We start from the raw sequence: 16,190 nt of genomic DNA, 5'->3' as shown, positions 1-16,190 counted from the left end.
GGCCTTCAATAAATCAAGAAGTATTTATCTAAACCACCCGTTCTGGTCCCACTAGAACCAGGAAGACCTCTGCTACTTTATTTTTCCATGTTAGATGGAGCTTTTGGTTGCATTTTAAGACAACACGATGAAACTGGAAGAAATGAGCAGGCGATATATTATCTGAGCAAGAAGTTCACATCTTATGAAGCCTGGTACTCTTTGTGGGAATGCACTTGCTGTGATTTGACAATGATAGCTTAGAAGTTGAAACATTATTTCTATGCATACACTACATATCTCATATCAAGGATGGATTCGCTAAAATACATATTTCAGACACCCATGCCTACAGGTAAGTTAGTGAAGTGGCAAATATTGTTGAGTGAGTTTGACATAATCTATGTAACTCAAAAGGCAATCAAAGGTCAATCATTGGCAGATCACTTGGCAAAAAATCCCGTAGAAAGAGAATATGAACCATTGAAAACGTATTTAGGTATCGTTTGTAGGAGATGATATCACTGAGGTGTACGGTGGTTAGAGGATGTTCTTCGATGGACCAGTAAACTTCAAAGGAGTAGGTATTGGAGCTGTCTTAGTATCAGAAATCGATCAATATTATCTGGTATCCGCAAAGCTCAGGTTTTCATGCACCAACAATATGGCGGAATATGAAGCCTGCATCTGGGAAATTGGCTACGAAGAACACCAAAATATTGCCATATTTGCACTGTGTACAAAAGCTGATCAAGAGGTTCACAAAGATAGAGTTCAAACAAGTTCCAAGGATTCAGAATGAGTTTGCAGATCTATTAGCCACTTAGTCTTCCATGATACATCACCCAGACAAGAATTTTATTAATCCTATCCCAATAGGAATTCGTAAGCAGCCGGCTTATTTTGCTCATGTTGAAGAAGAGATTGACGGAAATCCGTAGTTCCACGACATCAAGAAGCACTTGGAAAAAGGAGAATATCCAAAGACTGCTACCCATACTTAGAAGCGCACGCTTCATAGATTATCCATTCACTTCTTTCAAAGTGGAGGAATTCTGTATAGAAGGACCCCTGACTTGGGATTACTGCGATGTGTCGAAGCCAAGGAGGCATCCAGATTGCTCTAGGAAATAAATGTCGGAACTTGCGGACCTAACATGAATGGTTTCTTTTTGGCCAAAAAAATATTAAGAGCAGGGTATTTCTGGATGACTATGGAAACATACTGCATCAAGTATGTTCATAAGTGTCACCAATGCAGATACATGCTGACATAATACGAGTACCACCCAATGAACTTAATGCAAGGCCTTTCTCCGATTGGTGTATGGATGTCATCGGACCAATCAAACCCGCCGCTTCAAATGGGCATAGGTTCTGGTGCCCATAGACTACTTCATAAAATGGGTTGAAGTCGCATCTTATAAAGCCTTAACTAAGAAGGTTGTAGCAGATTTTTTTCAGGACCGCATCGTATGTCGATTTAGAGTACTAGAGTAAATCATCACTGACAATACCGCTAATCTCAATAGCAATTTAATGAAAGCCATGTGCGAAATATTTAAGATCAAGCATCGGAACTCTACCGCATACAGGCTGTAAACAAACGGAGCAGTAGAAGCCACCAATAAGAACATCAAGAAGATAATGAGGAAAATGGTGGACAATTACAAATAATGGCACAAGAAGCTACCATTTGCTTTACTTGGGTATCGTACCACAGTTCGCACATCAACTGGGGCAACTCCCTATCTGCTAGTTTATGGTATTGAAGTTGTTATTCCTGCCGAAATGGAAATCCCTTCCTTAAGAATCGTACAAGAAGCGGAGCTCAGCGATGCATAGTGAGTACGAAGCCGGTATAAACAACTATCTCTCATTGATAGAAAAAGAATGAACGCGGTGTGTCATGGTCAACTCTATTAGAATAGAATGGCAAGAGCTTTCAACAAAAAAGGTTAGGTCAAGGCAATTCACACCGGGGCAATTGGTGTTGAAACGAATCTTCCCATATCAGGATGAAGCAAAGGGGAAATTCCCACCCAACTGGCAGAGCCCTTACATGGTTCACCAGGTGTTAACAGGAGGAGCACTCATACTTGCAGAGATGGATGGAGAGATTTGGCAAAAAATTATCAATTCGGACGTAGTAAAGAGATACTATGTTTAAGATTATATTTGCACTTTCTATTTGATGTAACTGAACTACACTTGAACTGATCCCATTTAAGAGGGGATACGTAGGCAGCCATGTGGGTTCGGTCACATCATAATAAAATCTTCATTTTCTCTATGGTCAGAAATTGGGGCAATGCCTCAAGTTTGCCTGATCTCATCATGTTTGGAATCGTTGAGGAATGTGGTGCCAGAATTACGTATTTAAACTGGAGCAGAATTTTGAGGAGTCCTCAAAATTCCGAAGCAAGAAGGTTGCAACGTCACAAAATACGGCAGAGTCACCAGTTCATCAAAACTATTTGACCTCGTGCATTATCACATATTTCAAATTTCCTCCTCAAAATTTCGAAGCAAGAAGGTTGCAATGTCTCAAAATGCATCACAGTCACCAGTTCATCAAAACTATTTGATCTCGTACATTATCACATATTTCAAATAACTACATTTCTACAAATAATTTACCAAATGCATGTATATTTTTCGAAAATTTTATTTCTATGGCAGCCAGATGTTACCCAGGGTGGCTCAAGCAGGGCCTCAAGACAAGAGTAAAGGCGAAGCAAGGAATCGAGAGCACGAACCAACATTTCACCGTGTCGCGCCCCCTTTTTCCTCGTAGAGTCCGGGTTTAGACATGTAGCGGGAATAACTCGTTTCCTTTAGGGAATTGGGTATTTGAAGAGTCGGCACCTAGTGGATTAAGGTGCGTTAGGGCACCTAGAGCAATTAACTCATATTACTAGTTTGCATTACCAGAGATTGGGTAAGGGCTCGAAATGACCTTGAGGGGAAGGTGTTAGGCACCTATCGCAGTCCACAACGGTGGGTCCTAGCCGAACTCAATTATATGAATTAGTCATTTAATAGATAGGCAGTCTAAGCACACATATACAAATAAAAGAAGTTTAACAGATAGGCAGTCTAAGCACACATATGTAAATAAGGTGGGGAAAGCCCTAGGTTTGTTAGCCTATAGGATCACATCTGTACAATACCCGGTAAGCCTTCCTCAAATAGAGGGTTACACGTGGCATTAACACACAGGTCATCATATCCTTTACTACCTAATTACCCTCCCTTTGGTCATAGCCTAAAGCGTTCTAGCAAACTTAAGATATATCCTATGCGTGCACTACTCGTCCCTTTACTTATATAGTCCGGAGCTATTTAGGACTTCTAGTTACGGTGGATCTAGACACTCCTACAGTAATTAAAAGGAGAAACTCTAGGCGATATATAAAACATATAGGACTGGACCAAAGATAGAACAATTAAAAGGCTCATATTTTACCTCCACTAATAAAGCAAGTAAGTGCACGTCTCAAACAACAGATTTAAGATATTTAAGAAAAGCCCTAGAATAGGATATCTAGGTGAGCATGACAAGCAGAGAATCTACAATGTTGAGTTAAGGACCAGTTTATCCTAGAAACATGATCTCTATGCACATAAGAAAGTTGGTGAACGTGATATTAAGGCATAATTGATAAATGACCTAAGAACCAGATTTTTTAATACAAGTAAGAGAATGCATGATGGAAATTTAGAACAGATAGTGTAGTGATCCAATAAACATGTTTTCTAATGCACATAAAAATCCGGTAAGCATGGTTTCTAACTCATACAAATAATCATAACGGTCATATAAGCATGGTTTCTACCTGTTTCCCACAAAATATATATAAAAGTCCCTCCCTTTTACTAATAACCCAATATCTATTTACAAGAAATTATTATTACAAACCAACACTAATACAAAAATGGAATTACTACAACTATAGGGAGCCTGAATATAAGCCCAAAATATACACATGGGAGACCAGGCCTTCAACCAGTCCATAAATGCCATAATCTCATAGTGCACCCAATAGGATCATGGTGTGTCACAGTTTCCAAGGGCCTCAGGGACCCCGGGCAGTGCTCACACCAGGAAACCTTTAAAGGAACCTTTGTGAGGAAGTTTTTGGAAATCCAACTCTAGTGTATCAAAGTTCATAGGCGCCTTAGGGACCCCTAAGCATTGCTTACACTAGAAGGGCAAGAACCTAGGTGTTCTAAAAGTAGGAGTTGAAAACAGGAGATAGTTTTAAGAAAATAATTTTCGATTCCCAGGAAGTAAAGAGCACATAAAGTCATTCAATTACTTCAACTTAAACAAAGGTCCTAGAAGTCAGATAAGAAATAGGTTAACTGAGAGTTTCAAATTACCTTACTAGCTGTTATTAGGTGAGCATTCAATCACATACAGAAGGATAGTAGGGTTGGGAGTCATATTGGTCATAAGAAATAAGCATGTTTCTAGTTCCTATAGATACACAGAAGTCTAACTAAAGCAGGAACAAACAGATTGAGAGTAACACACATAGATTCAGCCGGACAGAGGCAGACATGTTATTGTAGTCAACATAGAAGCAAACATGTGATTGCAGTAGACATATAGGTTTGATCAAGACAGAAGAAAGGGCATGTTAATTATAAGGAATCATACAGGTTAAGTCAAATAGCAGGAAGCATGCAACTTAATTGAATGGCGATACATATGTTGACTAAGAACAAGAAGCATGAAACACATAGGTTTAGTCAAAGATAGACAGGCTGATCTAGAAGATTATGCTGGTTTAATAACACAGAAAAGACATGCTGCGAAAAGGAAGTACACCAATTAAATTCATACAGAGGTTTGCATGATAGTAAAGTGAGAGCATACCAGTTAGACGAGCAGAAGCAGAAAATAAAATAGCAGGATTCAACAGTCAAGTCCTGGATTTCAGCCGACAAGACAAACAGATGAACACAAGTAGCAAAGAGATGAGAGCACAATTTGTGTGTGAGTGAGCTTATTGAACTGTTGTTCGTGTGTTGATAGGTAAAACAAGAGTGTATATATAGTAGTTTAAGAGTAGAACAAAATAAGGTAAAGGAATCAGCATTCAGTCAATTAAGGAAATCATAGGGTCACAAAATCCAATCACATAACGGAGTTCAGAATAGACCCCTTAATTAGGGGTAATTGATCAAATGGTAATAACAAGGGTCTAATTAAGGAAAGAATCACAATCATACCATGTAAAGGAATCGGTAAAAATCCACAATTATACGGGCAATCAAATAAGAGATGAACGACCAATTAAGGTCATAAATAAGGAAACACACAAGATTTATGCATACAGATCTCCAACAGAGTAAATCAATCAATCAAAACTTTCAAAATAACACTGATTTATGGAAAGAATTACTCAACTTCCATAAACAGAAATTAGGCTAAGTAAAACCTCACAAAAATATAGAAATTAGCCGGAGAAACAGATTCGAACCCTAATAGAGATTAATTAGGGCAAAACCCACAGAATAATGGATTTGACAAAGAAAGAAATGTGTAAGTCAAAAATACAGAGTAAATTAATACGATTGGTAACATAGAAAGACTCAAAATCGAAGCAAAGGTTAGAAAAATCAGAGTATCACACAAAATCAACTAAGGTTTAAGTATTTTTTGCACAAATCAGTCACTAAGACGAAAAAATTAATCAAACACTTAGAAGTCAAAAAAACCTTTGAAAAGTAACTTGGGATGAACCCTAGTTTTGGGGAAAAGTCGGAATAATCAGTTAAAATCAGAAATTCTTAAAGAAGAACAGGTAATAGTGCTTGATTCATCACAGATCTATACAGATCTGAGAAGGATCAAAGGTAATAGACTAGGGTTTTCAGAAAAATAATAGAGATGCGAGAATAGGTCAAGAGACCATAGATTAGTAACAAAAGAAAAGGGAATTCTTACTCACAGTCGAGAAAATGGCCTGAGACAGGCTAACAAGCAAGGTTTCAAACCACAACCGGTAAGGTTCCTTGAGATCGTCTCAAGGATCTAATAAGTCAAAGAGCCATAGTGCGTAGAAGGCCAGGTCCGGCCGGAGAAGACATGGAAACATCACAGGATTGAGATACACGCCGGTGATGATGTTTAGAACTAGGTTTAGGTCGAGAGAGTTGAGAGAAGAGGGGAGTGATGATGGCGGGTGAGAGAAGTGAATGAGAGGGTTTGGAGGGGTTAGGTCTAGGTTTAATTATGGAAATGGGAATATGGATCGTTGATCTGAATGATCAATGGTTAGGATTGAATGGGAGGTATTGGGTCGGGTAGGTGTGTATTTGGGCCTAAAGGGATTGGGCTAATTTTAAAAGAGGTTTTGGGCTGGTCTTTTGGGTTAAGTCTAAAAGCAAAAAGGGGGTATTTATTAAATACCCAGATAATTAAGTAAATTTAATTTATAAAATAAATAACAAATTATAAAAATAATTTTCATGCATAGAAATAATTATTCGATATTTTAAAAATACATTGGACCATTTTCTAGTAAATTAATGCAATAATGTATGCTTGGGCTATAATTACAAAGTTGTTGCAATTATAACAAAAAAATATAAATCTGGCCATTTGCGAAATAATTTAAACTAAATATGACTATAAATAGTAAAATTAAATCAAGAAATGTTATTAAGTCATTTGTGATGCAATTTTGTACTTGCTTACATAAATAAAATATTGGGATAAATTAATTTAAAAATGTAAAAATTATGGAAAAAATATCATTTGATGCTAATGCATAGTTTTGAAGATATATATGCATTTTGAAAAAATAATATAGGAAAAATTGGGTATCAACAGCTGCCCCTCTTTACCCGGGAAGGATGAAAGAGTTGTCGGGTAAAGATATGATGGCCAATTTTGACCGGACGGGATGGTTTGAGAGATTTAGGCCACACTCTGGTTTATGAGCTACCTACATATCCCTGTTTTTACAAGAATTAGGCCATGTGTAGTTCCGGATTCATCGGCGGAATATACCGATGAATTCATCACAAGAACGGACATGAGATTTCGGGATAGGTGAAAGAATGGTTATGGTCAGCGGTCAAGTTTGAGCTAGTCGAAGGAATCGTAGTGGGATTTCTCCTTTGGGGATAATGGTTGCTTATCAGGTCACATGCAGATAAAAGATACTATAAACATATATTTGTGCGGGAATTTAAACATGATGCAGATTTCCTTTAGACCATGAGAATTGTCTTCGGACGGTGCGGATGATGTCATTAGACTATGATGTCCTGGGCCATGAATTGTGAGATAGGAGATTCACAGGCCATGAAATGATGTTCTCAGGCCATGAAGATGGTGCCTCTGAACCATGACGCCTTTGAATAATAATATGCAAATTTGATATATCCTCGGGCCATGGGATGGTGTCTTCCGTCTATGAGGATGATGCCTTTAAGTTGGCAATGTTTCAACCCATGAGATGTAACAATATGATGCTAAAATCAACAAGACAAGGCTTAGTCTTGTGAGGTTACGGGCAGAGCTTAGCCCGAAAGAGGAGAAAATAGATAGTGCTGGAATAGAGCAACATTTATGCAAGGAGGGACAATGCTTAGTCCCATGAGAAGGCGGTGCTTAGCCTTATGCCGATATGGAGGCAGGGCTTAGCCTCATGCAGATGGAGACAAGGCTTAGTCTCATGCAAAGAGAAGGTAGTGCTTAGCCTTATGCAAAATGGAAGTAGGGCTTAGCCTCATGTAAGATTCGAGACAGGGCTTAGTCCCATGCAAATGGAAGGCAGTACTTAGCCTTACGAAGAATGGAGGCAGGGCTTGGGCTCATGCATATGGAGGCAGAGCTTAGTCTCATTCAAGATGCGGGATAGGGCTTAGTCCCATGTAGATGGAGACAGAGCTTAGTCTCATGCAAGATGCGGGACATGGCTTAGTCCCATGCAGATGGAAGGCAGAGCTTAGCCTTATATAGATATGGAGGCAGGGCTTAGCCACATGCAGATGGAAATAAGGCTTAGTCTCATGCAAAGAGAAGGCAGTGCTTAGCCTTATGCAAATATGGAGGCAGGGCTTAGCCTCATGTAGATATGGAGACAGGGGTTAGCCTCATGCAAGATTGGGAGATAGAGCTTAGTCTCGTGCAAAGAGGAGGCAGTGCTTAGCCTTATGCAAATATGGAGGCAAGGCTTAGCCTCATGCAGATATGGAGGCAGGGCTTAGACTCATGTAAGATTGGGAGACAAAGCTTAATCTCGTACAAAGAGAAGGCAATGCTTAGCCTTATTTAGATATGGAGGCAGGGCTTAGCCTCATGCAGAGAAAAGGCAGTGCTTAGCCTTATACAAATATGGAGGCAGGGCTTAGCCTCCTGTAGATATGGAGGCATGGCTTAGCCTCATGCAAGATTGGGAGACAGAGCTTAGTCTCATGCAAAGAGAAGGCAATGCTTAGCCTTATGCAGATATGGAGGCAGGGCTTAGCCTCATGCAGTGAACAGTTGGCAAATAGGAGTAGAGTATTTCTTAGCTAGAGATATATAGTTTTGTAAGGGGAGGTTGGTTCGTGCCTTCGTCCGCTGGCTTTGCTCTTCTCCGTTCTGGAGGCCTTGTTTGAGTTTTCCTAAGTAACACCTGAGTGTTACAGAAATAGAGTTTTCGAAAATATGCAATTATTGATGAAAATAGAGTTATTCTCAGGAATCATAGTGAAATATCAAGTAGTTTAGATGAACTAATGACTGTAACACATTTCAGAGACATTACAACTTTCGTGTATTAGAATTTTGAGGGTCCTCCTCAAAATTCTGCCCCAGTTTGGTAAATGATCTTCCGCCGTTTACGTGTGATGACACTTGCTGACCCTTCTCTGGAATTTTGAGAATCCAAGTTTCTACCCAAGTTTCTTAACCAATTTATGACTTTCTAGCATGTGATGGCGTCGACTGGACTTGCTTGGGAATTTTGAGGATCGTCCTCAAAATTCTGCCCCAGTTTCTGGTTCTGGGGGGAAATGAAAATTTTATTATGATATGACCAAACCCACAGGGCTACCTATGTATCCCCTCTTAAATGGGAATCAGGTCGAGCGTAGTTCAATTACATCAAATGAAGAAAATGTAAACAGTCTAAACATAGTATCTCTTGACTGCGTCTGAATTGATTGATTTTGGCCAGACTTCTCCGTCCATTTCTGCAAGTATGAGTGCTCCTCATGTTAGCACATGGTGAATCATGTAGGGACCTTGTCAGTTGGGAGAGCATTTCCCTTTTGCTTCATTTTAATGCGGGAAGATCTTCTTCAGCACCAGCTGTCCCGGTGTAAACTGTCTTAGTTTGATCCTTTTGTTGAAAGTTTTGGACATTCTATTCTGATAAAGCTGACCTTGACATACTGCGTTCATTCTTTTTTTGTCTATAAGGGCCAATTGCTCATAGTGACTCCTTATCCATCCTACATCGCTGAGTTTGGCTTCTTGTGTGATCCTTAATGAAAGAATCTCTACCTCGGCTGGGATGACAACTTCGGTACCATAAACCAGTAAGTAGGGAGTTGCCCCAGTTGATGTGCGTACTGTAGTGTTGTACCCCAACAGGGCAAAGGGTAACTTCTCGTGCTATTGTTTGTGGTTTTCTACCATCTTCCTTAGTATCTTCTTGATGTTTTTGTTGGCAGTTTCTACGGCTCCATTCATCTAGGGTTTGTATGTTGTAGAGTTCTTGTGCTTGATTTTGAAAGTTTCATACATGCTTTCATCAGATCACTGTTGAGATTGGCGGTATTATCAGTGATAATGGACTCAGGAATCCAAATCGGCAAACAATACGATCCTTGACAAAGTCTGCGATGATTTTCTTGGTTACAGCTTTGTAGGATGCAGGCTCTACCCATTTTATGAACTAGTCAATGGCCACTAGAATAAACCTGTGCCCGTTTGAAGCAGTGCGCTCAATCGGACCGATGACATCCATTCCCCAGGCGACGAATGGCCAAGGTGAGCTTGTTGTATTGAGCTCATTTGGAGGAACTTTTATCATATCGGCATGAACTTGACATTTGTAGCATTTTGGGACATACTGGACACAATCTTTCTCCATGGTCATCCAAAAATAACCGGCCCTAAGTATCTTCTTGGCCAAGATAAAATCATTCATATGCGGGCCGCAGGTCCCAGCATGTATCTCCTCAAGTAGCTTAGAAGCTTCTTTTACATCAACACACCTTAGCAATCCCAAATCAGGAGTTCTTCTGTACAAGTTTCCTTCGCTGTGGAAGAAGTGATTGGACAACCTCCGAAGTGTGCGTTTCTGAGTATGGTTCGCATGCTCCGAGTATTCTACTTTTGCCAAGTACTCTCTGATGTCGTGGAACCAAGGTTTTCCATCCGTCTCCTCTTCAACATGAGCATAGTAAGCCGGTTGGTTATGAAGTTTCACTAGGACGAAATCAATGAAATTCTTGTCTAGATGTTGTGTCATGGATGACAAAGTGGCCAATATATCGACAAACTCGTTCTGAATTCTAGGAACATGCCAAAACTATATCTTCGTGAACCTCTTTCTCAATTCCTATACATAGTGCAGATATGAAAATATCTTGGAATTCTTGGTGGCCCATTCTCCTTGTACCTAGTGCATAAGAAAATCTGAATCACCGATTACCAGCAGCTGTTGAATATTCATGTCGATTGCCATGCTGAGTCCTAGTATGCAGGTTTCATACTTTGCCATATTGTTGGTGTAGGGAAATCTGAGTTTAGTAGATACCGTATAATGTTAGCCAGTTTCTGATACCAAGACGGCTCCAATGCCTACTCTTTTGAAGTATGCAACTCCATCAAAGAACATTCTCCAACTGTCGTAAGCCTCAGCAATGTCCTCTCCTACGAATGATACTTCTTCATCAGGAAAATACATTTTCAAAGGTTCGTATTCCCCTCCCATAGGATTTTCAGCAAGATGGTCTACCAATGCTTGTCCTTTGACCATCTTCTAAGTTACATAGACGATATCGAACTCATATAACAGTATCTGCCACTTGGCTAACTTTCCAGTCAGCATGGGCTTTTGAAAGATGTACTTCTGAGGGTTCATTTTGGATATGAGGTATGTGGTATAGGCACAGAAGAAATGCCTCAATTTCTAAGTCGTCCAAGTCAAAGCGCAGCAAGTACGCTCCAATAGAGAATATCGTGCTTCGTAAGGTGTGAACTTCTTACTTAAGTAGTATATGGCTTGCTCCTTTCTCCCTGTCTCATCATGTTGTCCCAAAACACATCCGAAAGCTCTATCTAATGCAAATAGATAGAGTAGCAAAGGTCTCCCAGGTTCTGGAGGGACTAGGACTGGTGGTGTGGATAAGTACTCCTTGATTTTGTCGAAAGCCTTCTGACAATCTTCGGTCCAACTTGTTTCAGCATCTTTCCTCAACATCTTGAAGATGGGTTCACATATGACTGTGGACTGTGCTATGAAGCGACTGATATAGTTGAGACGTCCTAGGAAGCTCATCACGTTCTACTTACTCCTTGGTGGCGGTAACTCTTGAATAGCCTTAACTTTGGACGGGTCCAACTCAATTCCTCGACGGCTGATAATGAATCCCAATAACTTTCCTGCGGGAACCACGAATGCACATTTTGTAGGGTTCAGTTTTAAGTTGTACCTTCTTAACCTATCAATGAACTTTCTCAAGTCTGCAGTGTGATCTACGACCCTCTTGGATTTGATAATGACGTCGTCAACATACACCTCTATTTCTTTGTGTATCATATCATGGAAGATGGTTGTCATGGCTCTCATGTAAGTGGCCCCAACACTCTTTAGACTAAATGGCATCATCTTGTAGCAGTACACCCCCCATGGTGTAATAAAGTTATTTTCTCTGCGTCTTCTTCATCCATCCAGATCTGGTGATAGCCCGTAAAGCAATCCACAAGGATTGGAGCTCGTGCTTGACGCAATTGTCGATTAGGATGTGAATATTTGGAAGTGGGAAGTCATCCTTGGGACTTGCTCTATTTATGTCTCGATAGTCAACACATACTCTGACTTTCCCATCTTTCTTCGGAACTGGTACAATGTTGGCTAACCAGGTTGGGTACTCAACTACCCTGAGTACTTTGGCTTTGATCTACTTAGTAACTTCCTCCTTGATTTTTAGGCTCATATCTGGTTAGAACTTTCTGAGTTTCTGCTTCACCGGCAGACACATTAGAATGGTAGGCAACTTGTGAGCCACTATGGACATGCTCAAACCGGTCATGTCATCATATGACCATGCAAAGATAACCTCATACTTCTTCAATAAATAGATATACTCCTCCTTCTCTGTTGGTGATAGGTGAATGCTTATGCGAGTCTCCTTGACGGTTTTGGCATCTCCCAAATTTACTGCTTCGGTTTCGTTCAGGCTGGACTTAGGCTTGTTCTCAAAGTTCTCAACCTCTCTGAAAACATCCTCAGGTATTTCATCCTCTTCTTCTGAGTCACTATCCTTATGTTGTGTTGTCTCATTACATGTCACAGTCACCGGTTCATCAGGAAAGTAATAATAATGTTGTAGAAAGAAAAGTGTGAAAGATAATAAATAGCAATGCATTTATTAAAACTGAAAACATCCAAAATAAGTACGGCTCGATGAATCGAGCAATTATTTTGAAAAAAATGCATCTTTAATATAAAATTACTGAAAACATCTTAAATACCTAGCATGGTTGTAGAAGTAAATTAGGCTAAATGCCAAGATACCCAAGGACTCGGCGGGCCCGAGATGGCGTGGCGGTCCAATTCCTAAGAACGACTCCCTTTTCCAAAGTCTGAATGGTGAGGCCTTTTTCCTCCTCCTCCTCAATTATCGCACTGCAATCCATATCCTCGTCCCCTAGGAACAAATTCCTCAGCCCAGCTAAAGCTTTTTCTTCTGCAGTTCCCCATATTGTATCAGCCTGGTGAAAAGTCTGAACCAGATATGGACTGGTTACTCGAGAGGGTAATAAGGTCCATGCCATGGAGGCGACCAATCATCATACTAATTCCATGTATACTGTTATTCGAGCCCGAAGGTGGTACCATGACGTTTCAGCTGTATAGGTTTAGTAATGCCCTGGAGATTCTTCCCAAACCCTTTATCGGGTTTATACCCAGACCATGCCAGTATGTTTTCTATTTGGTTACTCAACCATTTTTCTTTCTCAATGGCATTGACATGTTTGATGTGGTGATAAGTTTCCCCTCCTAGCCTTCTTATGTTTCCGATAACCGGGATGGTCTGACTAGTATAAATGGGGTTGCTCCCATTTTCGTGAATTATCACCTCCTAATGGTTCCATTCGATCTTCATGGCCTGATGTAGTGTGGAAGCCACAGCCCTAGTGGCATGTATCCAAGGTCGACCCAACAGAAGATGTATGTATCTTATATGTCAAGCACTTGGAATTCAACATCGAACCAAGTTGGCCCCATTTGCAGACAAAGATTAATCTCCCCAATCTTGGCCCTTTGAGACCCATCAAAGGCTTTCATGTTCATGCTTCCTGCTTATATTTCATGGAAACCTTTGCCCAATCTTTTCAGAGTATCCAACAGGCAAATGTTGAGGCTTGAACCTCCATCAATCATCTGGCCCTGTACTTTCCTCCAAAGATCATCTGGTCCTATTTCAATGACAGGTTGCTTGGTAGTAGCCTCCTTACTCGATCCTCCCAATTGTTCAGGTGTATAGACCCTTTCGGTTCTTGTCATTCCTTGTGCAGCATCAGATTCTTCCACCTTTGCCTTTCCCTTTTGCCTAGCTTCGGCAACATAATCATAGGGTATTACTTTGGAATCGAAAGGAGGTGTGGTTGACACTGTCACTGTGGAAGGTGTGGCCACTTCTACCTCAAATGGAATAGGTGTGGCTGCAGATGGAGCTACCTTTACCTCAAATGGAACCAATGCGGCTACCTAAACCTCGATCGGCGGCTGCGTCTATACTATAATAGGAGTGAGTATGGCTGCAGGTTTAAAGTCATCGCCCTCTCGAATAAGCCCGATTGACCCCTCAGGATCCCATTCTTCATCCATCTCTATCACATGTATCCTACCGCCCCTATGATCTGGGAGAGGATTGTTGTGGACGTTGGGTGCAAATTCTTTCACATATATGACCTTGTTGTCAATTAATGTCTGGATTTTATCTTTCAATGTTCGGCACTGGTCGAGGTGCCCCTTCATACCGGAATGGTATGCACAGGTTTTGTTTGGGTTGACCCATTGAGATGAGTTCTCCACTACCACAACGGGGATAGGAGTGACATAACCAGTGGCCTTCAACCTTTCATACAGCTGGTCGATGGGTTCAGCAATAACGGTGTATTATCTAGGTGGTTTACGATCAAAGTTAGGTCGGGGTTTTGGGTAGTTTTGGTAAGTTGAAGGTGACTGAAAATGAGGTGGTTGGGAATTATAGGTGTGATAGGCAGTGGCTAGTTGGGAATATCTGGGAGATGAGGGTTGGTATGTGGGTGGAGGTGTTTGGTATGTGAGTGGAGGTGTTTGGCCTTGACCTACCATTACTGCCCCATGTCTTTCTTCTTTGATATGCCGCCTGATTGTAATGCTTTGTTCGTGGGTTGTAATGCCTCGAAATTTGTCACCATTCCGCTTTTGATACCTTCTTCAATACTTTCTCCAAGTTTGATGATATCGGAGAATTTGTGATTCTCAATGACCATTAACCTTTCATAATATCGTGGGTCCTATGCCCGAACAAAGAATTTGTTCGTTTGCTCTTCTTCTAGTGCCGGTCTAACTTTGACTGCTTCTGACCTCCATCGAGTAGCATACTCGCGGAAAGTCTCAGTTGGCTTCTTCTTGAGGTTATGAATGTAGAAAACATTTGGCACATTTTCTATGTTGAACCTGAATCGGTCCATGAAATCAGACGCCATACTCACCCAGTTGGACCATTTCTTAGGATCCTGGCTGATGTACCAGGACAAAGCATCTCCTATAAGACTCCTCATAAAAAGCTTCATTCGGATCTTTTCATCCTTTCCGACCCCGACAAGTTTGTCATAATAGGTCCTTAGATGAATCTTGGGATCACCTGTTCCGTCAAACATCTCGAACTTGGAAGGTTTGTAACCCTCCGGTAGTTCCACGTCCAGTTGTATGCGCAGATCCTCATAATTTAGACATTCTATTCCTTTGCCTCCTTCGACACTCTGAACTCGACTTGTCAGTTTCTTGAGTTCCTCAGCCATGTTCTTGATGGGCAGGTCCTTCTTAGTGGATTCTGCTGTATAGGAGATTAGTTAAGTAGAGTGAGGTACAGTTTCCACATATATAGGGTTGTTTTTATGAGTTCCAGGGACTTGAGTGTAATGGTGATCGTTGGTAGAGTTTTGAGGATCGAGAATGGGTTGTGGTGTGTTTTGAAGAGTGTGATAGGTAGCAGTTGGTGGGTATTGGATTGTTTGATGATGGTGTTGTGGTGGAGTTGGTATCGGTAAGGGATTGGTATTTTGAGGTGGAGTTGCATATTGATGCGGTGCGAGAGGGTTTTGTGGATGCTAGTTTGGTGCATTTTGGGGAGGTGCTGGGTTTTTGGTGTTTTGGTTGTTGATATCGCGGAAGTTCAGGGTAAGGGATAGGTTTGCTAAGTTGCAAACCGGCTCAAGTTCTCCCTGTAACTCTATTATCTTTTGTTCCAATCGCAGAACCAAATCATTTGGTGCCGGAGTACTCCGACCGTCTGAAGTCTCCGCATTCTCCGCATTTTCCTTTCGAATACCACTTAAGTCATCCATTTTAGCTTTCCCTCTGCTCTTTGTATTACCTAGAGGAGGGGGAGGTGGAGGGCCTCTGGATCTGGTGTGATATGTTGATAATGCCAGTATACACGAACCAATCTTAGGGGATGGGAATAATAAATAATAAAGAAAAACAAAAGGTAAACAAGTTAGTAAGAGTTCTGAAATGTTTGCAGTACTTAAGCACATATTGCGGGAATATAAATTCGCATCCTAATTTGGGAGTCTCGTTGTGCCCGAGGTAGGCCTAGCGATAAATAGATTTGGAGAAATTTAGTGCCAGTAATTGCCTCATGTCATTAATGTTAAAAATAGACGACCCAAAATGATACTAAATAAGATAATGCTACTAATGGCGCTTGGCCTTATTACATTCAAAAAGCAAGTAAACCTAATCTACTTGGTC

Source organism: Nicotiana tabacum, chromosome 11 (genome assembly GCF_000715075.1).
Source record: "Nicotiana tabacum cultivar K326 chromosome 11, ASM71507v2, whole genome shotgun sequence".
In the NCBI taxonomy this organism is placed as follows: domain Eukaryota; kingdom Viridiplantae; phylum Streptophyta; class Magnoliopsida; order Solanales; family Solanaceae; genus Nicotiana; species Nicotiana tabacum.
The sequence above is the reverse complement of the archived record's forward strand: the minus strand, read 5'-3'. Positions refer to the sequence as shown.